Below are 24,502 nucleotides of genomic sequence, written 5' to 3' on the forward strand. Positions count from 1 at the left end.
GGTAAAGGGCTTTTCTTTCTTTTGTTTTCAAGAATAATCACTAAATGCCACTAGGTGGACATCTCAGACAAAATTTTTTTCCACCTTGAAGCATATATTTATAAGTATGGCCGCAAGGCAGGTTTTAGCTGAAAAGTTGGGTCTGAAGGGTAAAGAAAGCTACTACCTTATACAAATCAGACACCTAGATTTTTTTGTTTTTTCTTTTGTTTTATGGGCTTCTGGGGAAACAGTTAGCTAAGGCATACTCCAGAATTCTCATCCTGCTCATCGGCATCAGTAATGTACTTACTTTTAGCAAATTTATTAGGATTAGTTAATTTTTTTTTTAAATTAAATGAGGTAAGGAAAGTCAGATGTTGTCAGTGAGCAGTGGGTAATTTTGATAGCTAGGGTTAAGGCGGGCGATACCTGCTATGGAGGATGGAGAGTGTGATGTGGTGAAAAAAGCAGGGAATTATGAGTCTAGTTCCAGGGCTACTACTTCTACTACTTAGCCTTGAGGCCTTGGCCACCTGACTTCTGTTTTCTAGGTGTCCATTTCCTCATCTCTACAAGGAAGGCATTGGTCTCTCCATCCTCTTAGTTGCCCGATAATCAAAAAAGAAATTCTACCCCATAGGATGTAGCTTTCATTTTAGAGTTTGACTCTCGGAAGCACTGAAGTCAAGACTATAAACTCAGTGTACATCTGATAACAACTGGAGATCAGGCAGAGATCCACAGTTAACCTGTGATACGATCTTTTTTGCAACTGTGGGAGATCCTCACTTACCTGCAGAAAAGAGCTCAGATATACCAGTAAAGTCCTGTTACATAACATCATAATAATAAACATTTCCTTTCCACAAACTTATTTACATTTCTCAGCTATAATTTGATAATATATGAACGTTTAAAAAACCATGTATAACACTGGCATTGTGGGTTGAACTGTGTGTCCCACCTACCAAATTCATAAGGTGAGGCCTAACCCCAGTACCTCAGAATATGATCTTATTTGGAGATAGGGTCTTCACAGAGGTAACTTAATCAAAATGAGGTCATTGGGGTGGGCATGAATTCAATGTGACTGGTGTCCTTATAAAACGGGGAAACTTGGACACAGAGACATGCTTAGGGAGAATGCCATGTGAACAAGAAGACAGCAATCTACAAGCCAAGGAGAGAGGCCTGGAACAGAGCCTTCCTTCACAGCCCTCAGAAGGAACCAACCCTGCCAACACCTTGTTTCTGGACTTCTGGCCTCCAGAACTATGGACAATAAATTGCTGTTGTTTAAACCACCCAATCTGTGGTACTACTTTGTTACAGCAGACCAAGCAGACTAACAACTGGCATCCTCTGAACAATGATTGTGCATTATCTTGCATCCTACTATGTGCCAAACACTCACATAAACAAATCAAGGTACTCTAGGGTTTAAGACTGTGAGAGGTGGAAGAAACGAGCATTGAGATTGGGTTGACAGTGGACAAAGGCCATCAGCAGCATTATTTTTGTAGTTTTAAAGATGCCTTCTCGCCCCCTCCATTCCAACACACGATGTAACACGACTGATTCAACAAGGCACACAAAATACAAAAAAATATAAAAACCTAAAGAAGCCCAGTGTTGGGGAGGGTGCACACCTGGGAACACCCATGGCTCTGTTTTTATTCAAGGTACCGTGTGCTGACTCAGCACAGGAGTTGGGGTCAGCTCTGCTGCTCTACCAGCTCCTCCACAGGGCATGCCAATCCAAGCATTTACAATACACCCTCTTATTAATCATAAGAACTTTTTCCCAAATCAGAACAGATGAAGAAATAATGTGTTATTATTTCATATCACAAAATGTTAGGCTACACTGATTCTCTCTATGAAGGCACTTTATCAAAAATAAAGGGAAATGCAAAGAAATGGGCATAGTGAATGCACATTAAAACAAGCATTATTACATAGAGCAAGTTGATAATAGTTTCCAAAGATAAAATTCAGACCGGATCCAGCACCATTATTCTCAAATGACTTATCTGGCAAAGTTTGGAAGTGAGTAAGTTTTATAAAACCATTACGAAGGAAATGCAAATACTCTGAACCTATATATTAATTAAAATCAATCGCCATTATCTTTTGTCTTAACAAGCTCAGAATTAAACATAGTCTCTACTCAGTAGTGACAGTACTTATGGATCAGGTAAAGCTGAGACAAAGGCAGGACTCCAACAGTGCAGGAACTAGGAAGGAGGAAAGTTTTACAGTGAATTACCTAGGCCAGGCAAGTGGATGTGGCCCCAGAGGAAGTGGGAAGATTCTGCAAGATGTAACTTTTCACGGCAATGTTAGAATGTTCAGTGGGAATTGACAGACCAGTGATTCTGGCAGAGTTTGATGCTTTCAAAACAGTGAGGAGGAGTGGAATTATCTGTTGCAATGCACAATTAGCATTGAGCTGAGTTTTGCAACTTGAATATCAGCAGTTAACATTTTCCCTTCAGGTTTGCCATAGTAACTTGTCAGGATGTTATTTACATTAAACCTGATCTGCCTCACTTTCCCATGAGAGCTAAAAGTAATAACTTAGGCTTTATAGAGCTGTACAATATATATCTTTTGTAAGGGAAAAATTTTTAGTTATGACTGTCCCATTCCCATGGTCCACAACAAAACTTGAGTTTATTATTTTATTTCTCAAAATTCAAATGAAGTCAGTGATTCTCACCCCTGTCTGCACATTAGAATCAACCAGAAGCTTCTAAAAATCCAGATACCTAGGCCACAGCCCAGACCAATAAAGTCAAAATCTCTAGGCATGGACCCAGGCTCAGTACTATTTCTTTTTCCTCCCCAAGTGATTCCAATGTCCATCCGAGTCAGGGAATAAAATATTTCTTTCTTAAATGAAAGAGTTCTTCTTTTGATGCATTTCTTGGCATTCCAAATCGTTTGATCAAGAAAAGTTTCAAAACACTGAAAATCTTATGCATCGGCCAAGATTTCCTGAACTAGAAAGGGACTGGTGGTGAGTTTTGCACAAAGAGGAATAGCTAACAGTTGTGTCATTTATTGTTCACATAGTCGGTTAACACACTTTTGCCTTCCATTCATAGGATTCATAAAGTTTCATGTGGTTTAGAGATGAATCAAGGTGAAGATTTTCTTTTTTATTTTTCTGGCCACGTCACGCGGCACGCAGGATCCCAGCTCCTTGACCAGGGATGGAACCCCTGCAGGGGAAGCATGGAGTCTTAACTACTGGACCGCCAGGGAAGCCCAAAGCGTGAAGATGGTAGATGATATCCCTTCTAACTCTCAGACTATGATTCAACACAGTATTTCTCATAATTGTCTGCAGAGAAGAGGCGGCTAGAGGTGCTTGTTGAAAATACAGACTCTCAGTTCCTTCTTTGGAGGGTTGATTCTGTAGTTATGGTGGGTCTCTGGGGCTCCTTGTCACCAGGTAAGCTTGAAAAATATTTTACTCCCTGACTTGGGTGGACACTGGAATCACTTAGGAAGGAAAAAAAAGAGTACTGAGCCTGGGTCCACTCCTAGAGATTCTGACTTTATTGGTCTGGGCTGTGGCCTGGGTATCTGGATTTTTAGAAGCTTCTGGTTGATTTTAATGTGCAGACAGGGGTGAGAATCACTGACTCCATTGAAACGATAGTCATTTAAGTGAAACAGGTGTGAAAGCAATGTCTACCATTCCCATTAAGATATTCAATGTGCTTTTACATACATGTGTCTCATTTGAATCCTTGACAATCTGCTGAGGTGGGAAGTGTGGGCATTCTCTTTCTCTTACAGATAAGCAAACCAAAACTCGGAGAGGCGAAGTGGCGTGATCGAGGTACCACTAGAAGTAGAATTATGGAATTGGTGACATCTGTCTTATGGATTCCACTACCTTGCCTATGTTTCTTTACTCCTTACTAGCTCACCAGCTGTCCCAGCCTCCCTTTAAAAACAAAACAAAACGACACTTTTGGTTGCCTAGAGAGACCAGAAACTTACATCAGAATTGTTATTAATAATAATACTAATAACAACCACATCAGCAGCTAACATTGGGTCCTTTCTATACATTGTGCTAAGTGCTCTGCATGCATTATCTAATTGTCTCAAAGACTCTGTAAGGTGGGTTATCATTCCCATTTTACAGGTGAGGAAACTGAGGCTTAGAGAGTAAGTAACTTGCCAACGGTCACGTTCCTATGCAGCACTCTTCTTATTTCATCTAAATCTCTTCCTATTTTCCTTGCAGCCAACCAAATTTCAGCAAGTGGCAGAGAGAAAAGGATCTGATAAAGTAATTCAGAGATAGCTATTATGGACAATTACAGCTTTCCTGAATCATATTCCACTTCTAAAGCGGAGATCAGATCTTTTAAGAAACTTCTCGAGCCAGCCATTCAAAAATGTGAGTATCCAGCACTTGAAGAGTTCATCTGGAGAATCATGGGTCGTTAATTCCTAACTACCTGCTTTGTCTATACCTGGGTTAACCCTGACTTCCCAGAGACAGTCCATAATACACTGACTTGGTGTCTGAAGGCTTGAGCCTGAGTCCCAAATGCTTGTTATTTGCTGTGGGATCTCGAGCCAGTCATATCCAGGATGTGGCTTAATGCTCTGAGAGAATCAGGCCCAGATAAAAAATTAATCATATTCTCATATTTCTTTTTCTAAGGTTTCCAAAGTACTGAACTTATTTTTTTCCCCTGGCTCTGTCTGTTGTCACTGTTGTTCCTGTAACCATTTTTATTGATACTATATAAATGAGATATACTGTACTAGATACTATACAACAAAATGAAATATATAGTATATTTTACCAATAAATAAAGTGCCTAGCACAGTGCTTGGTAGAGTAAGCAAATATCCGAGACATCATCACTATTGTCAGCATCACTAAATGTATTATTTGTCCATCATAATTAATCGCTGATAGTATAGAAAAACGTATAGAAATAGTAATAGGTGACAATGACTGTACATTTATTCCTTCACATGTACAGAACTTATTTTTCTTCCTTTTTTTTTTTTTTTTTTTTTGCGGTACGCGGGCCTCTCACTGTTGTGGCCTCTCCCATTGCGGAGCACAGGCTCCGGACGCGCAGGCTCAGCGGCCATGGCTCACGGGCCCAGCCGCTCCGCGGCATGTGGGATCCTCCCGGACCGGGGCACGAACCCGCGTCCCCTGCATCGGCAGGCAGACTCTCAACCACTGCGCCACCAGGGAAGCCCCAGTCATGAGTTTTAATGAGAGCTGTTAATATCGCCTCCATCAGAATGGTTGCCCCGGGCTGACTTTCTGGGCTGTGCACAGGTGCTCTCGGCCAAAAATGTAATGTACGTTATTACATTATCAATGAGGCACAGATGTGCCTTCTGTCTGAACTCAAGGTGGTGTTCCTGCCGAGGGTATACGTCTTTCAGCGGGCCCGGGTCTGTTTGTATCAAAATGTTGTTCTAGCTCAGTGAACCTGAGAAGTGCCTTCTACTTCTCCAGGACAGGAGTTTAGAAAACATGCTTAAGAGTGCAAGAAGGCTGGGCTCTCTAAAGGCAGGTACAGGATTTCTTAAGAACGTGAAACTCAGCCCAACACCTTCTGCTTTTTCAGTGAAAACTTCAGCCACTGCATGTTCATTCATTGACTCCTCGGGATTTTCTTGGGCACCCACCCTGCGCAGGTACCCTGAAGAAGTTGAAGATGATTCTGTCAAGGACTTTGCCCCCAGGCACTCTGCAAATATTTCTGCCATTTCTGATTTTCCCTGCCAACTTCTTTAGAATTGACTCTCAAGATCTGGGTCTCCGTTGCCACTCGCTGAGGCTCTAGTCCTAACATTATGGTGTTTTTCTACAGAGTTGAATGTTTAACTTAATTTTACATCCCCAGTGGTGTCTCCTTTTTCCTAAGCTTGAAACCCCCGTTCATTGAACTTTTTGTTATTCAGCTTGGTCCCTAGGATCTATCTGACTTGAAGCCAGGTTCTTCTTAAAGCTGGCAGCTCCTGCAGTTAGCCTAGCTTCTTACCTTGGCTCTGCCAAACCAGTGTGGATACCTGGGTGTTGAGAACTGGCTTTGAAGGGCACCCAGGGGCCACCACCGACAGGGCACTGCACCTGCCTCTGTTCTCAATGTGAAGTCACCTGTCAGCGATGGAATGGTGGCTCAGGGAGAAAAAGGGTATCTCCTCCACACAGGAGGGAGTGTTGACTCAATCCTGACTTTGAAAGTGACATTGCATTCCTTGCTGTCCAGGAAAATTGTTCTCTTACACAGAAGCTAAATGGTGAGAAAGGAGATCAGTGCACTGGCTACCATGCGGTCTCCTAACTGTCATTTCTGTTTTAAGCATAGAGATGGACACAGGAAGACACTGGGAAGTGTGTGTGTGTGTCTGTGTGTGTGTGTGCTTGGAGAAGCATGCAGTGTTTTCCTGGGCATCTGAGAGCATCCAGCTGAGGAAAACATGAGACCAGCAAGGTCAGGACCCAGCATTCTCCAATCCTCTGTCCTTCAGCTTGTTGTACACCCCTCGACTGATAACCAAAGATGACAGAGGCCCCTGAAGATAAATGGGTGCTCTTCTTCCCCATTTCCCTTCCCATTCCCATGCCTGACTTCAGGTTCCCGCTTCCTCACCCCCGGCTAATCCCCACTCCTCATTTGAGTAATGGTTTGGCAGTGGCATCATGAAGGGATGGCTGGTGGCATTAACCCTGTCTCCTGTCCCCTCATCCATCAGGGATGTGGCCATTGCTGGGGAGCTCAGGACTGTCATTCCTGCCATCCGCCTCAGAGCCCCAAAGATCTGGGCCAGCAGCGGTGCCCTCATGGTGCAACGGCTGTTCTACATGGCTGGCCTCGTTAGAAAGTGAATCTCTTGACAGGCAATTTGCTGCTGCCACCTGTATCAAGAAATCTTTTGCTAAGACTGTGAAATGCATGAGACCGCCTCTCTGCTCCCAGGTTTAGTTTTCACATGTTCTGCTTCTACTGAATGTACATTGTCCTGTTTGCATTTCCAGTTGGTACTTGAAATATTCTGATCACCCCTCCTTTCTCCTAGGCAGATAGGCATACGTTTTATAAGTGGTAGGAAGGCAAGGACATAAGGGACCCAACAGGTGACAGTAGGAAATAAATGTCAAACAGACGTGCTTCTGACTCAGGAAAACTTGGGTGGTGCCGCAAGCCCCTCCAAGAGAATCTGAGTTTGTATGAAATGCAGAGGTGGAAGGGTTGACTTTCTGTCTAGGGATTTACTGTGGACTCTCTCTTGTCAAATATCAGGTGGAAATCTTCTTGATGATTACCACAGTGCTAGAAGATTTGGACAACACATTAATATTTACAAAGTGCTTTTTAGGAGCTGTACCAACTATTATGCAAGTTCAAAACAAGTTACATAAGAAGCTGATTAATGTTATTGTATTAATATATCAAATGTATAAACTGTATCGTAAGATGTTTTGGGGCGGGGGAGGCAGGCAACTATAATATGATTCATGTAAGTTAAGTGATATTTAAAAATAATTTAGATTCAAAATAGAAATCTTTTCCAATGAATATTTCATAATTGAAAAATTAAGCTTCTTCAAATTTCATGAAAATTGAAAAGAACATTATGAAAGTGGTATCCTCTGATCTCTATTCTTTTAATATTTTCAAAAGATCATATATTTCAAATAGATGTACATATTATATTTAATCTTGGACTAAAAAAAGCTGGTTCTTAAATATGCTATTTTGTTCAGAAATTAAAAACGAGGGAAATAATAATTTAAAAAGCCAAGCTTGGGACTTCCCTGGCAGTCCAGTGGTTAGAACTTTGCCTTCCAATGCTGGGGGTGTGGGTTCGATCCCTGGTCAGGGAGGTAGGATCCCACATGCCTTCGCGGCCAAAAAGCCAAAATATAAAACGGAAGCAATATTGTAACAAATTCAATAACGATTTTAAAAATGGTCCACACATCAGAACAAAAAAAAAATCAGAAATTGAAAAAGAAAAGACAAGTTTTACAGTGCATTCATTGAAAGGGTGTTAAAAATGATGAAAAGTGCCTTAGTCTTTAAAAGACCTCATCATCCCAACCGAAGTCCGCCTCCCACAGATAAGGTTTGGCTCACTCTTACTGTAAGGGGCACCATCGGTGAGATGCAAGGTCTTCTCCATGACAGGGAGTCAGTTCTCAGCCATATTTCTGCCAGGCATTTCTTTTTCTCCATTGACCTTATAATTCATTTATGCAGTTAATAAAAATGTATGAAGCCAGGTGTGTCCTGGACAGACAATGATGAGTAAGAACAGTCTTACCGCTGCCTCGTGGAGTGAAGAGTGACAGGCAATGAGATAAGCAACAGCAATGGAACCAGGGCCAGGATGGGAGAAGGAGGGTTATCTATGGAGCCTTCAACAGGTGCAGATCCCACAACCCTGAGTACTGGTGAGAATGTAGGGGGTTCAGGACATTGGGCCCTTGCTCTGAAAGAAGAATCCAAGAGAGAGCTGGATTTTCTCTCTGCTCATACAGTTCATTTGAAATTTGAGGACAGTTTACACAATTGGCATTGGCAACCCCATCTGTTCCTAGAATTTTGGCTTAGCCCTAGACACAAGGAACACCCTGAGTGTGGTGGATTAACTTTGGTTCTGTTTAATTTTCCTAACCAAAAACATTGGTCTTGAATGACTCCAAGCTCCCCTGGAACACGGGTTGCCCTCCTTTGGGTATAAGCTTCCCCCGCATCCTTGCGGACAACAATCTTTGAGTGCCGTCCAGTTATAACACACAGGCAGCCAAGGTTAACAGAGGTGAATAGAAATAGGAAAAATACCAGGCTGTTTGCATTGGGACATGGTAACCGTGAAATGAGCAAACATTTAATTTTGTTTATTGAGGTCAACATGAAAGCTGTTGAATCTCTTATAACAACTTTGTGACATTTGATGCACGCCTTTTTGAAACACCTCAAGCTGAGCTTGTTGTTCTGAAATGTCAGAATGTTCCATTCTGGTAAGCAGTCAACTCGTATTGAGTTCTCCCTTTGTGCAGAACGCTGTGAAGTGTGGCTGAAATGCATAAGGGGGACGAAAGAGGATACAATGAAAACTGGAAGCGGTGAGTCAGTAGACAGTGAAAACAATCTGAAAAGCCTTGCTGGTTTTGCTTGATTTCAGACTGCATTCATGATCAAGGGGGAGAAGCCCACCCATACTTTCCATGCGTGCTTTACTTTTATGGTCCCCTTCTCAATGCAAGGGGCTACTTGGGCAGTAATTTTTGCCCACTGAGTGAGGTAATCTCAGAAATGGCAGCCTGAATTTGTGAAGAAGCTGCATGTCATCTTGGACCCAGGCAGGGATTTGCTAACCTTTAAGGCCAGGAAGCCTTCAGACAGGGCCTGGAAGAAAGGCAAGCCAACAATCTCAGGCCTCACCTCTTGCTTCTTTTTTCCATTTACCTTTGATGAGGGTATGTTGACAAAATAAAATATTGAGAAGTCACGGGAATTGCCTGGTTGTCTAGTGGTTAGGACTCCGTGCTTCCACTGCAGGGGTCATGGGTTCAATCCCTGGCTGGGGAACTAAGATCCCGCATGTTGCGCAGTGTGGCCAAAAAGAAAAAAATACTGAGAAGTCATAATTATATAGAGGATAAATGAACAGGCTTTGGAGTTCTGAGGTTTAAACCAAGGCTTCACTATGATTAACTCTATGACTCTGGGCAAGTCGACCTCTGTGAACCTCAGTGTCCACATCTGTAAAATGGGGGTAATAATAATATCTACTCAGGGGTTTATTGTGAGGATTAAATGAGATAACAAATATATAAGTAGGTTACCCTAGGGCCCAGTCCAGAAATGTTTATAAATGTTAAGCTATTATTATTATCTATAATTATGTCAACTCTATGGGAAAAAAAAAATCACTGCTTTAATTAGGATTCTTTAGTTTGATAGTTCCCAAAATTGCCCAGTCTAACACAAGCAAAAAGTTATGTGCATTCTAACAAGTTAAACATGGGAAAACAAAGTATTCATTTATTAATTCATTTAACAAGCATCTATGGAGCATGTTGTATGTGCTCAGCAACGGGCGAGCCACTGAGGGTACAGAGATAAAAGTAACAGTTTCCATTTGCTAGGAACTTGAAGTCCAGTGGAGCAGATCAATTCATAAACTGACAATGACAACATAGCATGTGTGCTTAATACATGTGGTTTGGCGGATCTATGCTTTGAAAACACAGAGCTCAGGAGAGAAGAGCATGTAATACCAAAAGGATTACACGCTGATTACAGTCTAACATTCTCATTCTAAAGGAATGGAAGAGGAAAGTCAGGAGCACAGGAGAGATTACTGCAGGCCCTGCCTCACACCCTGCCGAGCTCCCAGCCTTAGAAACTGGCTTCTCCCCAGGCTGGGATGTCATTCTTGGGTCTTTAAGATAAATGCTTAAGGAGCTCCAGGCCAATCCTCTGTAACTCAGGTTTAAGCCAAGTTTGCAGTCAGGGCAGCCTTGACCATATGCCCCCAGTCCGATACCTGCTCTTCTGGCCTGAATGTTTAGAATCAGAAGTGGGCTCTTTCTTCTTTGCACATCTTAAAAAACTCTAATATTAGCTGTGAACTCCACGCTTATGGGTGGAATCCTGCTACCTCTTAAAGACTTTACCAATGACCTTTCCTGCTCCCTGGGGTCTGTGTTGGTTGGTTTGTTTTTGGTAATAGCTTTATTGACATATAATTCACATAGCATACAATTCATTCACTTAAAATGTACAATTCAGTAACTTTTAGCATTATTCACAGCTCTACCATCACCACAATCACCTTGAGAACATTTCATCACCCCCAAAAATCCTTTGCACCCCTTAGCTGTCAGCCCGATCCTCCTATCCCTCCAGCCTCTGGCAACCACTAATCTACCTTCTGTCATTACAGATGTGCCTATTCTGGACGTTTCACATAAGTGCATGCTATGGCTCCAATTATAGTCCCCTAAATTCATATGGTGAAGTCCTAACCCCCAATGTGACTGCATATGTGGAGACGGGACTTGAAAGAGGTAATTAAAGTTAAATAAAATCACAAGGGTGGGGACCTGAGCCAACAGGACTGGTGTCCTTATAAGAATAGGAAGAGGGCTTCCCTGGTGGCGCAGTGGGTGAGAATCCGCCTGCCGATGCAGGGGATACAGGTTCGTGCCCCGGTCCGGGAAGATCCCACATGCCGTGGAGCGGCTGGGCCCGTGAGCCATGGCCGCTGAGCCTGCGCGTCCGGAGCCTGTGCTCCGCAACGGGAGAGGCCACAACAGTGAGAGGCCCGCGTACCACGTACCAAAAAAAAAAAAAAAAAAAAAAAAAAAAAAAAAAAGAATAGGAAGAGACACCAGGGATGTGTGTGCAAAGAGGAAAGACCATGTGAGGGCACAGGGAGAAGACAGTAGTCTGCTAGTCAAGGAGAGAGGCCTCAGGAGAAACCAAACCTGCCAAAACCTTGATCTTGGACTTCTAGCCTCCAGAACCATGAGAAAATAAACTTCTGCTGCTTAAGCCACCCAAGTCTGTGGTATTTTATTATGGCAGCCCTAGTAGATTAATGTAGTAGATTCATACAATATGTGGCCTTTGTGTCTGGCTACTTTCACTTAGCATAATGTTTTCAAGGTTTAATCCATGCTGTAAGATGTATCAGTACTTCATTCCTTTTTTGATGACAAATAATATTCCATTGTATGAATAAACCATATTTTCTTTATTCATTTTGATGGACATTTGGATTATTTCAACCTTTTGGCGGTTATGAATAATGCTGCTATGAACATTCATGTACAAGTTTTTGTGTGAACATGTTTTCATTTCTCTTGGGTACGTATATCTAGGAGTAAAATTTATGGGTCATATGGAAACTCTATGTACAACATTTGAGGAACTGTCAAACTCTTTTCCAAAGTGTCTATACATTTTACTTTCTCACTAGCAGTGAATGAGGGTTTCAATTTCTCCATATCTTTGTTAACATTTGTTATTGTCTGTCTTTTTGACTGTAGCCATACTAGTGGGTATAAAGTGGCAGTTCACTGTGGTTTTGGTTTACACATCAGTAATAACTAATAATGTTGAGCATCTTTTCATGTGCTTATTGGCCATTTGTATATCTTTGCTGGAGAAATGTTTATTCAGATCTTTTGCCTACTTTTAATTAGCAATTAAAACTTTTTAGCAATTAATTTTCCATTTGACTTTTTATTGTTGAGTTGAAATTATCCTTTATATGTTCTGGATTCAAGTTCCTTATCAGACATAAGATTTGCAAAAATTTGTCCCATTCTGTGTGTTATTTCTTCATTTTCTTGAAGGTGTCCTTTAAAGCACATAAGTTTTAATTTTGATGATGTCCAATTCATCTAATTTTTCTTTTGTTGCTTGCACTTTTGGTGTCTTATTTAAGAAACCATTGCCAAACCTAAGGTCATGAAAATTTACTCATATGTTTTCTTCTAACAGTTTTACCATTTTAGGTCTTACATTTAGATCTTTGATCACTTTTGATTTAATTTTGTATATGGTGTGAGGTAAGGGTTCAACTTCATTCTTATGCATGTGGATAGCCTGTCATCTCAGCATTATTTGTGGAAAAGACTATTCATTTCCCCATTGAATTGTCTTAGGAATTTGAATAAAAAAATCAACTAACCATAAATTTAAAAGTTTATTTCTGGACTCTCAATTCTATTCCATTGATCTATATGTCTATCTTTATGCCAGTACCATACTGTCTTGATAACTGTAGTTTTGCAGTAAATTTTGAAATTGAGAAGTGTGAGTCCTCCAACTTTGTTCTTATTTTTTCAGGATTGTTTTGGATATTGTGGCTCCCTTGAAGTTCTCTATGCTTCTGAAGGATCATCTCTCTCTGGTGCCTGTTGCCAGGATTTATCTGCTGGCTGAGGCATCTGAGGTTGGCCTGCAAATCTGCCAGGCTTACCATATGCGCTGGTCTCTGTATGCCTCAGTATTACTTTGTCTGCCTGAATAGACTTTTTCCAGCCCCTGGAGCTGGATCTCGTTAATCCAAGTTCTTGATGGGTACCTTGTGGGGGAGGGGATCTCATTCCAAGCCCAGCTCTTGTGGTGTTTTAAATAAGATTGATATGTTAGGTCTCATGGTTCACTATAGAATCCTAAGAATTAATTAGCTTTGATGGACAGCTTGTTAAGTGTAGTCATGTTATGGCTGTTGTTTTTAGATTATAAAAATAATATTGTCGTATCCTAAAAAAAAGCAAACAGGTAAAAAATCTTAATCCATTTGTTAAAATTATAGTGTAATTATCAATGATTTAATGTATTACTGTAGGTAGGCTCTTTTTTCCTCTTTTTTCCTCTGTAGTAAGAAGTTTTTGCATGATTTTTGGAAATTAACCTGAGTTGAGAATTCCACTAGGAATTTTTTTGGTATCTATTGTTTCCCTTATGGTTTGAGAGGCCATTCACATTTTTGGAGGCATAATCAAGCAAAAACCATACTCTTGGCCTAGGAAGAGTCTGTTACATTATAAGGGTGCATTCACAGACATATATTTACTTGGATTTATTTTGAGGTTAGGCTAAGACTTAACATGTAGTTTGTCTTTATATTGAACTCTTTCCTCTCTAAAAGCATACATGCATTTACAAATGCAGTATCTCATCCTTAGAACGATTCTTAAGACTGGCTACAGATGTTCAGTTTAAACCGATTTGGCTTCTCAGCCATCTGAATAAAACGTGCCACACTACTTACTGAAACCTGGGCTCCGACAATCCTGACGCTCACATTTTCTTCAGGATGACCAGCAAGGGGCACTAAAGCCTAGCATCTCTACCTTGTTCCCTCCCAACAACATCAGAGGTTTCAGTAAGCAAGTAATTGGGCATGAATACGGAAGCTGTGCACTTTTATAGTCAGATCAAAACACTGGTAGCAGTCTCTTTGATATTTTTCAAGGGTATTGATATTTTTTAAATGAGAAAAATTCTGATTGGGTAAAAAGACAGCAAAACAATTCCAAATACAGAATCACTCTTTGCTTGCCAGCCATAATTCTCCTGTCTAGTCAATACTATTAGGTAAACCAGCAGAATCCTGTCATTGCTTTTCTATGAATTACTGTATTTTTTTCCATCCAGAGAACATAATGGCCTAGCCACATAACGAGTTCCTAAAAGGATGAACTACTTGATGTTACAGTGACAAGCAATTATTACAGAGGCCTACTGGTTGGTCTTTTTTCTTCTTCCCTTTAAATTTTGCCTGCCTATTTATTTCCATCAGCTAGTAAGGATGACTCTTTTATGGTTTCAAATAAAGCATGCAATCTACATGCTAGGCACACATTATGGATAATTCCCTGTCATAAGAAGTCACGAATGTCCTTCAGAGACTGGCAGGAAGTTACTGGAGCTGTTTAGTATTTGGTAACGGGCTTTTCTTTTTAATTTTAGCTTTGATCCATGCTTAATCACCTCAAAGTATTGAAACACTAAGAATGACAGCATTCAATAATTAGTTCACCAAGCTGGAAGCTAAGACCCATTATTCTTTCATTCTAAATCAAAGAAATTGTTTCTGGAAGCTCTGTCCACTTATCAATATGATAGAAATGATTGCATGTAAAGTTAATTAATTCAATATTAATGTTCAATTATAGATCAATCAATGTATAAAATTCATTCCTTTTTCAAGCTGGTTTTCTTCTAAGACTTAGGTGTTTTGGACCTCGTTATCTGCAGCATGTGAGAATTATATTAAAATGGATCACAGAGTTCTTCACCCAGCTCATTACAGCCCTCTTCCCCTCAAATACAATCCTAAGCCTCAAATGGCTGATTACTTAAGAACCCTTAAGACGTCTTAGCTAAATGATGGGCAGTTCAGAGTATGATTTCTAATATTTTTTCTAATATTTTTCCCTCTGGTAGCCAGAATTAGAAACTGGAGGGCCTGAGGCAGATATTGATAGTGAAATGAAAAAGAGCAAGAGAAAGAAAAGACCGTGGATTACGTGTTCTCTGAGCAACCCTGAAGGTGTTCTGTCTCAGCTACTCGAGATGATCCTGATGCATCCAGGTGTTGGGCCCTTTCCACTCCCTGGGTCTTTCTTCTCTGTGACCCGGGGAGATGGAGACAGAGGCCATACATGCCTGGCACGGTTAAGAGCACAGACCCTGGAGTTAGTTTGCTGATGGCATATTCTGGTGTGTAATTTTGGGCAAGTGACTTTCTTATCTAAGCCTCAGTGAATTCTTCTGTACCGTGAAGATTCACTCATTCATTTAACAAATATTTATCAAATACCTGCTATATGCCAGGCACTGTTCTAAGGATCAAATGAGAGAATGAAGGCGAAGCACTTAGCACTGTGAAAATAAATAACGGCTATTATTATCTATTGAGAATCTACTGTGCGCAGGCCCTAGGCCATACACTTTGGGCAATTATTTAACCTCTTTCTGCCTCAGTTTTCCTCATTTGCAAGGGGGGAATCTTGTCTCGTATGGCTTTTGTAAGGTTTAAATGAGGTTATGTATTTTAAGTACTTAGTGCCTGGCATGTAATAAATGTTATATAACTGTTTGCTATCACTACCTCAGTTTCTAAGTAACAACCTGGAGAGGTAAGTGTTATTATCATCACTTTAAGGATGAGTTTACTGAGGCTCAGGGAGGTCAAGGTCAAATGGTCGGTAAGCCTCAGATTGATAGTCTTATCTGCCTGGATCCAAAGCCTGTCTGTGCTTTTCCCTAGGAACCTTGGTGCCTCCTAGAAGCATTGAGCACCCTGCTTGCGATCACGCAGACCGTTTACACATGAACTTCCTTGTAGCTCTGAAATGCGAACTCCCTCAACCCCCGTTCCTCTGAGTGTCTCCTATCAGTGCGCCTGTGGGCGGATACACAGACTCACGCGCACACACACTAGCAACCATAGTCTTTGCACTTTGCATTCATTCTGAGCAGTGGCTCCTCTCCTCACAGAAACTATGCCACCAGTTATGCATTTAGCAAAGTTGCCATCCACGGCTATTGAACCTGTATACTTTTTTGCCAGGTGATAAGTAAAAAGCGTAAATTTAGTTTTTCAATCTGTGAGCTTTCTCAGTTAGAAAGCTGTCTTCCTGGCTTGCTCGTTCATTCATTCATTCATCAAAAATTCACTATTAGCCAAGCCCAGTCCTGGGTAAATTCTTAAATTTTTATTAACCACACTCTATGTTTTCTCAGTACATAAAATATTGGATCCTAATTGTAGACCTTGTACAGATTAGTTTAAAAGGACAGAATGCAGGAAAAGACAATGTTTGTTTGTTTGCTTTTCACATGCCCAGTGGTTGTCACCGACTGTCAGCAGATGACAGTTCTATCAACAACTCACAGCTTAAATAAGAAGCATATTTTCTCACTGTGTCCTTTGTATATCTTCCCCTTGGGAAACACACAGCTACAAATTATATGGAGATGCTTTAGAGCTAAATGAATCTCCCTCTGAGAACCGTGGGGGAATGTGACTGCCTTAATAAACTCTTCTTTTTAACTTGATGAAGTTGAAAATGTTGCAAATGTTCTAAAGAGCATATTATACCAAGTTGGTGATGGATTTGTGGAAAACGAAGTTCCATAGTCAGATATAGTAACTGTTTCTTTTGTAAAAAATTATAGGCCCAGGACTTCCGTGGTGGCGCAGTGGTTAAGAATCCGCCTGCCAATGCAGGGGACACGGGTTCGATCCCTGGTCCGGGAAGATCCCACGTGCCACGGAGCAACTAAGCCCATGCGCCACAACTACTGAGCCTGCGTGCTGCAACTACTGAAGCCCACGTGCCTAGAGCCCGTGCTCCGCAACAAGAGAAGCCACCGCAATGAGAAGCCCGTGCACCGCAATGAAGAGTAGCCCCCACTCGCCGCAACTAGAGAAAGCCTGTGCACAGCAACGAAGACCCAACGCAGCCAAAAAAAGAAAAAAAGAAAAAAATTATAGGCCCAGTTTTCCCCTCCAAAGTACCTGACCCAGGAGGGAATAGATTTTGAGGATTTGTACCCATATGGAATGAATTCTCAAAGTTATGCCCCAAAAGAGCTATAAGTTTTGAGAATGCATTTGCTGTGTGTTGTTCACTGAGCATCCATTCTTTATTCTTTTAATAATATTTCAACTATCCCCTGGGGAAAGGTTCCTACTGGCTCTTGATTAAAACAAAACAAAACAAATCAAGACAAAAACAAAGAAGAAAATTCCCTTATTGCCTTCTCCCCTAGTCTTTTGGGAACATGTGCTGTGACCATTGCTGACTGCTACCCTCACTGGGCTTCTTCCTTAGGGCTTCTTTTTGAGAATGCCCTAGAAGGTAGTATTGCTTAAGAGATAAAGACTTCCGCGTAGCTCCCTTATTTGGAAATATATAGAGCATTGTACAAGGAATTTTAAATATTTCTGACTTGTGTTAATGGTCACTATTTAGAGGTTACCATGAGGTTTCTGTCAAGAATGTGAAATACGGGGCTAACACTGAGAGTTAAGTGGCAAAATCAGTCTACAATGCATCAGAGATATATACAAAGTGCCTTAAAGAGAGAGACTTGTTAAAAATATTTGCCAATCACCGTGATCAGAACAGATGTTACAGTCCCAGCTTTCATGCTTTTGTTGCTGGAATGTGGCTAGATCTAGGTTTTCCCAAGCAGGGAGGGCCCAGGATGACCAGCCTGTGACAGGAGTCAGGACAGCAGCCCTTTATCAACTAGTATAGAAGCATTTCCATAATTATTTCCGGATAATTAAGTATTTCCATAATTAAGTGTTTCCATATTTAACAACTGGTTTGCAGAGGTGGATTTTCTAAGTGAACAGGAATCTTGCCTGGGAATCTTCCAAATAAATCTTCACTTTCATACCTAATTTTTATTCATAAAGGGGTATTATTTCTTTAAGAGGTCTCACAAACTTGTACAAGCTTTAGGCCATCACAAAATCAGGTGCACCCCAGATGACTTTAAGCCCAGTCAACAAAGTTGGATGGCAACTGCGGAAGGGGTGTGGGAGGGGCTAGCTCTGGCTATGCCCATGTGGGTGCTGTCATCCACCACCCTTACTGGTCCCATCATCATGTCAGGGTTACCCACTTTAGGAGGTGGATTCATCAGACTATCATTATAATTATATCCTGGTGTCATTATAATTTCTTATGATCTTTCATCAAACACTACTAGAATTTCCTCTATTTCATGCCTACCAAGGAACCTCATGATTATACCTAGCTCCTGCGGTGGCTGCCTTTGAGAGGCTGGCCATTGGATTTAAGGGTGTAGTCCCTTGGGCAGTTCTATTTCTCAGAAAAAATTAATAAACTGGCATTCTATTTTATTAGTTATTATTCTAATTACTTGGCCAAAGTGAGCCCACTTCTGAGAGACAGTCTATGCGAAGGTTTCCGAGACTATGAAGCTAGACTTTGGAGCATGATAAATTGACTAAAATAAACATCCTGTCTCTAGGGACAGATACTCCATTGCATTGCCCTTGGCCTTCTTCCTTTACACTCAGTGGTACTTTTACTTCAGCAGAACTGTTTATTTGTCTCCACCCACTAGACTGTAAACTCCTCGGGAATAGGGGCCATCTGTATTCCAAATAGTATAAATACATAGCACAGAATAAGAACTCAATAAACATTTGGTGAATGAGTGAATGGTGTAAGAAAAAGTGTGTGATATTCTTTGGATACTAGTAAACTAGTAGTGATGTAAACTTTTAGCTAAATTTACAAAATCACTTTGTTTTTAACCAATTTATTTTTTCATTACAAAAGTATTCATAATGCTTTGGAGGTTGAAGATCTCTCACCTGTTTGTTGACAAGTCATATCAGATATATTATAAACCTAGCCACTGTTGATATAAAGTCTTCTCTTCCTTAATTCTTTTTTCACTACAGTATAGTCCCTTTATTGTTTTATGTCTACCAGATCTGCAAATATTTTGGGGAATTGGAAATCATTTTCTACTTGGCACTTAAAGCTAGTGATGAGAAGCTAAGTATAGTATAGTAAGAATAAACCAGTTCTGGGATGAATTCCTTTATTGAAGAATGTGCAGGGCTTCCCTGGTTGCGCAGTGGTTGAGAATCTGCCTGCTAACGCAGGGGACACGGGTTCGAGCCCTGGTCTGGGAGGATCCCACATGCCGCGGAGCAACTAGGCCCGTGAGCCACAACTACTGAGCCTGCGCGTCTGGAGCCTGTGCTCCGCAACAGGAGAGGCCACGATAGTGAGAGGGCCACGCACCGCGATGAGGAGTGGCCCCCGCTTGCCACAACTGGAGAAAGCCCTCGTGCAGAAATGAAGACCCAACACAGCAAAAATAAATAATTAATAAACTCCTATCCCCAACATCTTCTTTAAAAAAAAAAAAAGAATGTGCAAAATAACCCACATGAATGGTATTGATGTTATTACACAATATTTTCATCACCCAGAAGAATCTACTGTTGGTTTTAAAGTGCACACACACACACACACACACACACACACACATACAGGTTATCCCATTACATGAAAATGTTGAGGCAGAAGTTGAGGGAAAGAAAACAATTCTAATGGAAATAGCCTTTTCAAAAAGAAGAACATTCAGAGGCAAATGAATGAACTGAATGCTGATGAGAGAAATAAAAATGAAAAGACTTCTACTTATCCACAGCTATACATTCCTGTGAGATTTTATTTCTGAGTCTACTCTCTTGTCAACCCTAAAGGATATAAGTAATCTAAGAAAGAAAGAGGAGAGAGGGAGAGAAAGGGAGAGAGAGAGAGAGAGAGAAGTCAGAATAAAGTGTGTGTGTGTGTGTATTAGGAAAAAGAAGATGCTTCACAGCTTAATTCTTGTTTTTTTCTCAAACTTGAAAACCAAACCAAAACAGAAACTCCTTCCCTCTATCACTAACATGTATACTGAAAAAAAAAAAAATCCTTCAGTTATTATGAACTCTATTGCTGGCTCTGTAACTTGCCTTATTAAAGAACCCCAGCAGAGGAGAGGGTGTGGAGAAAAGGGAACCCTCTTGCACTGTTGGTGGGAATGTAAACTGATACAGCCACTATAGAGAACAGTTTGGAGGTTCCTTAAAAAACTAAACATAGAATCACCATATGATCCAGCAATCCCACTACTGGGCATATACCCAGAGAAAACCACAATTCAAAAAGACACATGCACCCCAATGTTCATTGCAGCACTATTTACAATAGCCAGGTCATGGAAGCAACCTAAATGCTCATCTACAGACAAATGGATAAAGAAGGTGTGGTACATATATACAATGGAATATTACTCAGCCATAAAAAGGAACAAAATTGGGTCACTTGTTGAGATGTGGATGATCTAGAGACTGTCATACAGAGTGAAGTAAGTCAGAAAGAGAAAAACAAATATCATATATTAACGCATATATGTGGAACCTAGAAAAATGGTACAGATGAACTGGTTTGCATAGCAGTAATTGAGACACAGATGTAGAGAACAAACATATGGACACCAAGGGGGGAAAGCGGCCGGGGGTGGGGATGGTGGTGTGCTGAATTGGGCGATTGGGATTGACATGTATACACTGATGTGTATAAAATGGATGACTAATAAGAACCTGCTGTATAAAAAAAAATTAATTAAAAAAACAAGAACCCCAGCAGAGACAACATACAATGCATTTACAAGGGGGAAATTAATTACTCTAAGTGAACAATTAATATTTCCAAATCAGTTGTCGCTTCTGTTAGATTGACACTTTGTGCCTCTCAGAGGGGAGACAGGGAACTTTTTAGGCTCAAGCAGACATCATCTGGCCTTCATCTTTGTATCACTTTTCAATTGTAGCATGATCATCAATGGTATCCATGCTATAATATCAAGAACTGATTTTATTAGTAGCACCCACCACTTAATTACAGGCTACCTGGTATCACCTTAGCTTCCTTGATAGAGCTGAGTTTGGGAAAGAAGCAATCATTTGGGAATTGTGCTTGTCTTGAGAAAGAGAAGAGTTAATGTTGTTTGTTTTCATAAGCAGAGAGGAAGTTATCAACCCTGTGGATTCTGAAATTCTAACCCTCAAGAGCTTTTAACATTTCCTCTTTAAGGCATCAAGCAGCTGTTTCTCTTGGGAGGGCTCCTGGAAGCCAACCGAGCTGAACATGGGGTAATGGAATGTGGGCTTGAAAAAGGAATGCTGAGATCCAGCTTCTAATCACACACACACACACACACACACACACACACACACACACACACACACACACAGAGTCACCAGAACCTATGAGTAGCTCAACTGAAATCCTTTTTCCTTATAGCCACGCAAAGCAAGAATCCATCCTCTCCTCTGTCAAGTGGAGTGACCTTCCTCAGGTCTCATGAGGGGCCCATGCTCACAGGAACCCTGCGGCCAGAAGCACAGCTGCGATCCAGCTGCCTTTGAAAGAGCAGGCCACCTGGAACACAGCCCCAGAAGAAGCAACAGCCACAGAGCAGTAGCGGCTCCTTCTCCAAATGCTGTGGGGACGCATCAGGAGTCCTCCCTGTTACAGAAACTGGAGGCCTCTAGTCGTCCTGCTTGTTCCCTGCTATAGCTTGTCTCCTCCTGGTAGAGCTGCCATTAGCTCCCAGGAACACTGGCCCCCTCTCTGAGTGTGTTGTCACTTATATTATCATGATAACCACTAATAGTAAACAACTTCCTGCCACGGGGTGCGTTCCTCCAGCAATATCGAGGTGTGATATTCTACATGGTGCGTCTTGTTGTGGGAAATGCCATGGCCTGTGAATAAAGCTGGGCTCTCCTGCAGGGAAGGGAGACATTTTCTAGTGTCAAATGTGCAGGGAAAACATGGACTCGAGGACAGGAAGCTGGAACTTAGTGGGTGCTGAGGTCTGGGCTTCCAGGAGTCTAAGCATGCTTCCCTGCAGGGTAGGAGGGGACCCTGGCCTTGCCACATGGATGCAGGCCTAGAGCTGGGAAGGGAGGCCCACGACCAAGCTCCATGTCAAGGGCATGTTATGCAGCCATGTGCTATTCCATTTCTTTTGCAGGAAGACCCTCTTTAAATGCTCCAGCTCAGTCTCAGAGTGTTTTGGAAAATTCAAAGAATGGTCTCGGACCAGCAGTTGAGAGAAGAGTTAGAGGGAGGCCGTGTCCCTGAGGCTGGACTGCGGGTCACAGGAGAGACTCCAAATCTTTGCTAAGTCAGTCCACAGGCCTCCCACGTGGCTAACAGTGGGCTTCCCCACATCGCTTCTCATGATCCATTTCCACAGCCTTCCCAGTAACCAACATGTTCATAAGCTCAACGATGGCTATCCTGACTGTTTAGAGAGCTAAGAGTTCAAATCCAGCTTTAGGGGACTTCCCTGGTGGTCCAGTGGCTAAAACTCCATGCTCCCAAATGCAGGGGGCCCAGTTTTGGTCCCTGGTCAGGGAACAAGATCCCACACGCCACAAGTAAAGATCCCACACGCCACCACTAAGACCTGGCATAGCGCCCCCCCCAAAAAAATCCAGCTTTAAAGCAGGATTTCAAGTTTCCTGATCACATCCAAGTCTCCCACCTGACGTGCCAACTGAAATATCCTGTGTTTATAGGTGGTCAACATATGGGATTCATACCATCAGTAAGAGTAAAAACAGCACATATTCAGTGCCAACAGGAGAGAGTACACGGGTTGGTTCAGCATATAGTCACCGCCCATGGTCCTTAAGGAAGAAACTATTTCCCTCTCTGGGACTGGGCTAGTTCACATAGAAAAAAATTCTTAAAAAATCTGTGTCTAGCTGTAGATGAACCAATGGCATCTGGGATCCTGAGGCACCCACAGTATATTCCACTAAAGAAAAGAGAGCAGAATAAAATATAATATGCATTTTTAAAATAGCGGCAGCTGCCTTTTTCAGAGAAATACTAACCAGATATTAAGGTCATTCCTGAACCAGTAAACTGCCTTGTGAATGATAAACCCCCTTTATGTGAAAGTTATAATAAACATCGGTGTGTGAGGAACAAGTGAAAGAGGACTTGGGACGGGTGCAAACACGCACCTTCCTTGGCCTTGAGAAATCAGACTGAACGCTAGAAATTGGAGCCTTTGTTTTTAGGCGAGAGATTCTGTAATCACTGGGACATGAAAGCGTTCTCAGGCTCATTCCAAGCTACCAAAATGCAGGGTCCAAAGACACTCAGAGTCTCATAAAGTGTCTTGCCAAGAAAAAAATGGAACTTTGCCTTCTTGGCTTCCAAAAAGAGGGTTTCCATCCAGGTTCCCACTGGAATGGAGAAGTCATTCACATATTTTCCCACCCTTTCTGGTCTCTCTGAATCACAATGACTTTATTTTAGCTTGTTATTTACAAAAGGAAAATGGTCCCTTAAAATCAGGCCAAAGACCAGTCTTCAGGTTAAAAAAGGTTAATAAAAATAAAAGTATATAATATTGCAAGATGGAATAAAAATTATGCACAGAAAAAATACTGGCAGTAAATAACACAAAAAGTTAAGGGTTGTTGTCTCATGGAATTAAATAAACATGTTTTCTATAATGAAGGTGCTTTCGTGGATAAAACGCACTCTTCCCCACTCTTATTTAAAAAATAAATCCATGAAGAAAAATTTTCATTTCCAACTACTACTTGTCACTAGTAGTCAAGTCCTCACCGTTTGCTTGCAGACTAACTACATAGCAAGAGCCCAGAAGACTATAGTTAATCCTGAATAGACCTACATTCTTTTAAAATGTCTACACTCAGAAACAACTAAGGCACCAAGGAACAAACAAAGGTCACTCTTGACTGTTTTATTTAACTCTTTCTATCAAATTTTCAGTTATGAGTAAAACTTAACACAATAATCCATGGATGTGGGGCTCACACCACTCATTTCTGACCCAATTCTCAGTTTGTAAAAATAATACCTAACATCTATTGAATGCTTGTTTTGTCAATAACGGAGTTGTGTGCTATAAATGTATTATCTCCTTGAATCCTTACACAGTCGTGTGAGGTAGATACTGGAATCAGTCTCATGTGTAGCTGAGAAGGTGGAGGCATGAAGAAGTTAAGCCAACTTCCCAAGGTCACAAAGCCAACAGGTGGCAGAACAGGCATTGAACCCTGACCATGTGACCCTAGAACCCACACTCTCCACCATGAAGCTTTACTGCCTTGTGAAGCTGTACGATATTGCGCCTTACCCCTTCTTTGATAACTGATGTTCAAAATTCTCTGTTGAAACATCTATAACAGAATATAAACATGTACCCCGAGGCTTCACAGTGGGCATGTTCCGGGGAATGTCTTAGATACAATTTAAGGTGTCCATAAATCTGGAGTTTTAAAAGCAGGAGGAGATACCATTTACCTAGTAGTTTTCATCTCAAAGAACATCTTTTAGGAAAATTCTAGCAGCGTAACGGCATAATGTCTGACT

At 41.3% G+C, this 24,502-nt stretch overlaps 1 protein-coding gene across 1 annotated transcript in view; it reads right to left on the reverse strand.

Annotated features, from left to right (window-relative positions):
* SASH1 (SAM and SH3 domain containing 1) overlaps nucleotides 1–24,502 on the reverse strand; it is a 338,740-nt gene that overhangs the window by 260,220 nt on the left and 54,018 nt on the right. The gene's annotated exons all lie outside the window — the stretch shown is intronic.

This window comes from Physeter macrocephalus, chromosome 10 (assembly GCF_002837175.3).
Source record: "Physeter macrocephalus isolate SW-GA chromosome 10, ASM283717v5, whole genome shotgun sequence".
Classification (NCBI taxonomy): Eukaryota; Metazoa; Chordata; class Mammalia; order Artiodactyla; family Physeteridae; genus Physeter; species Physeter macrocephalus.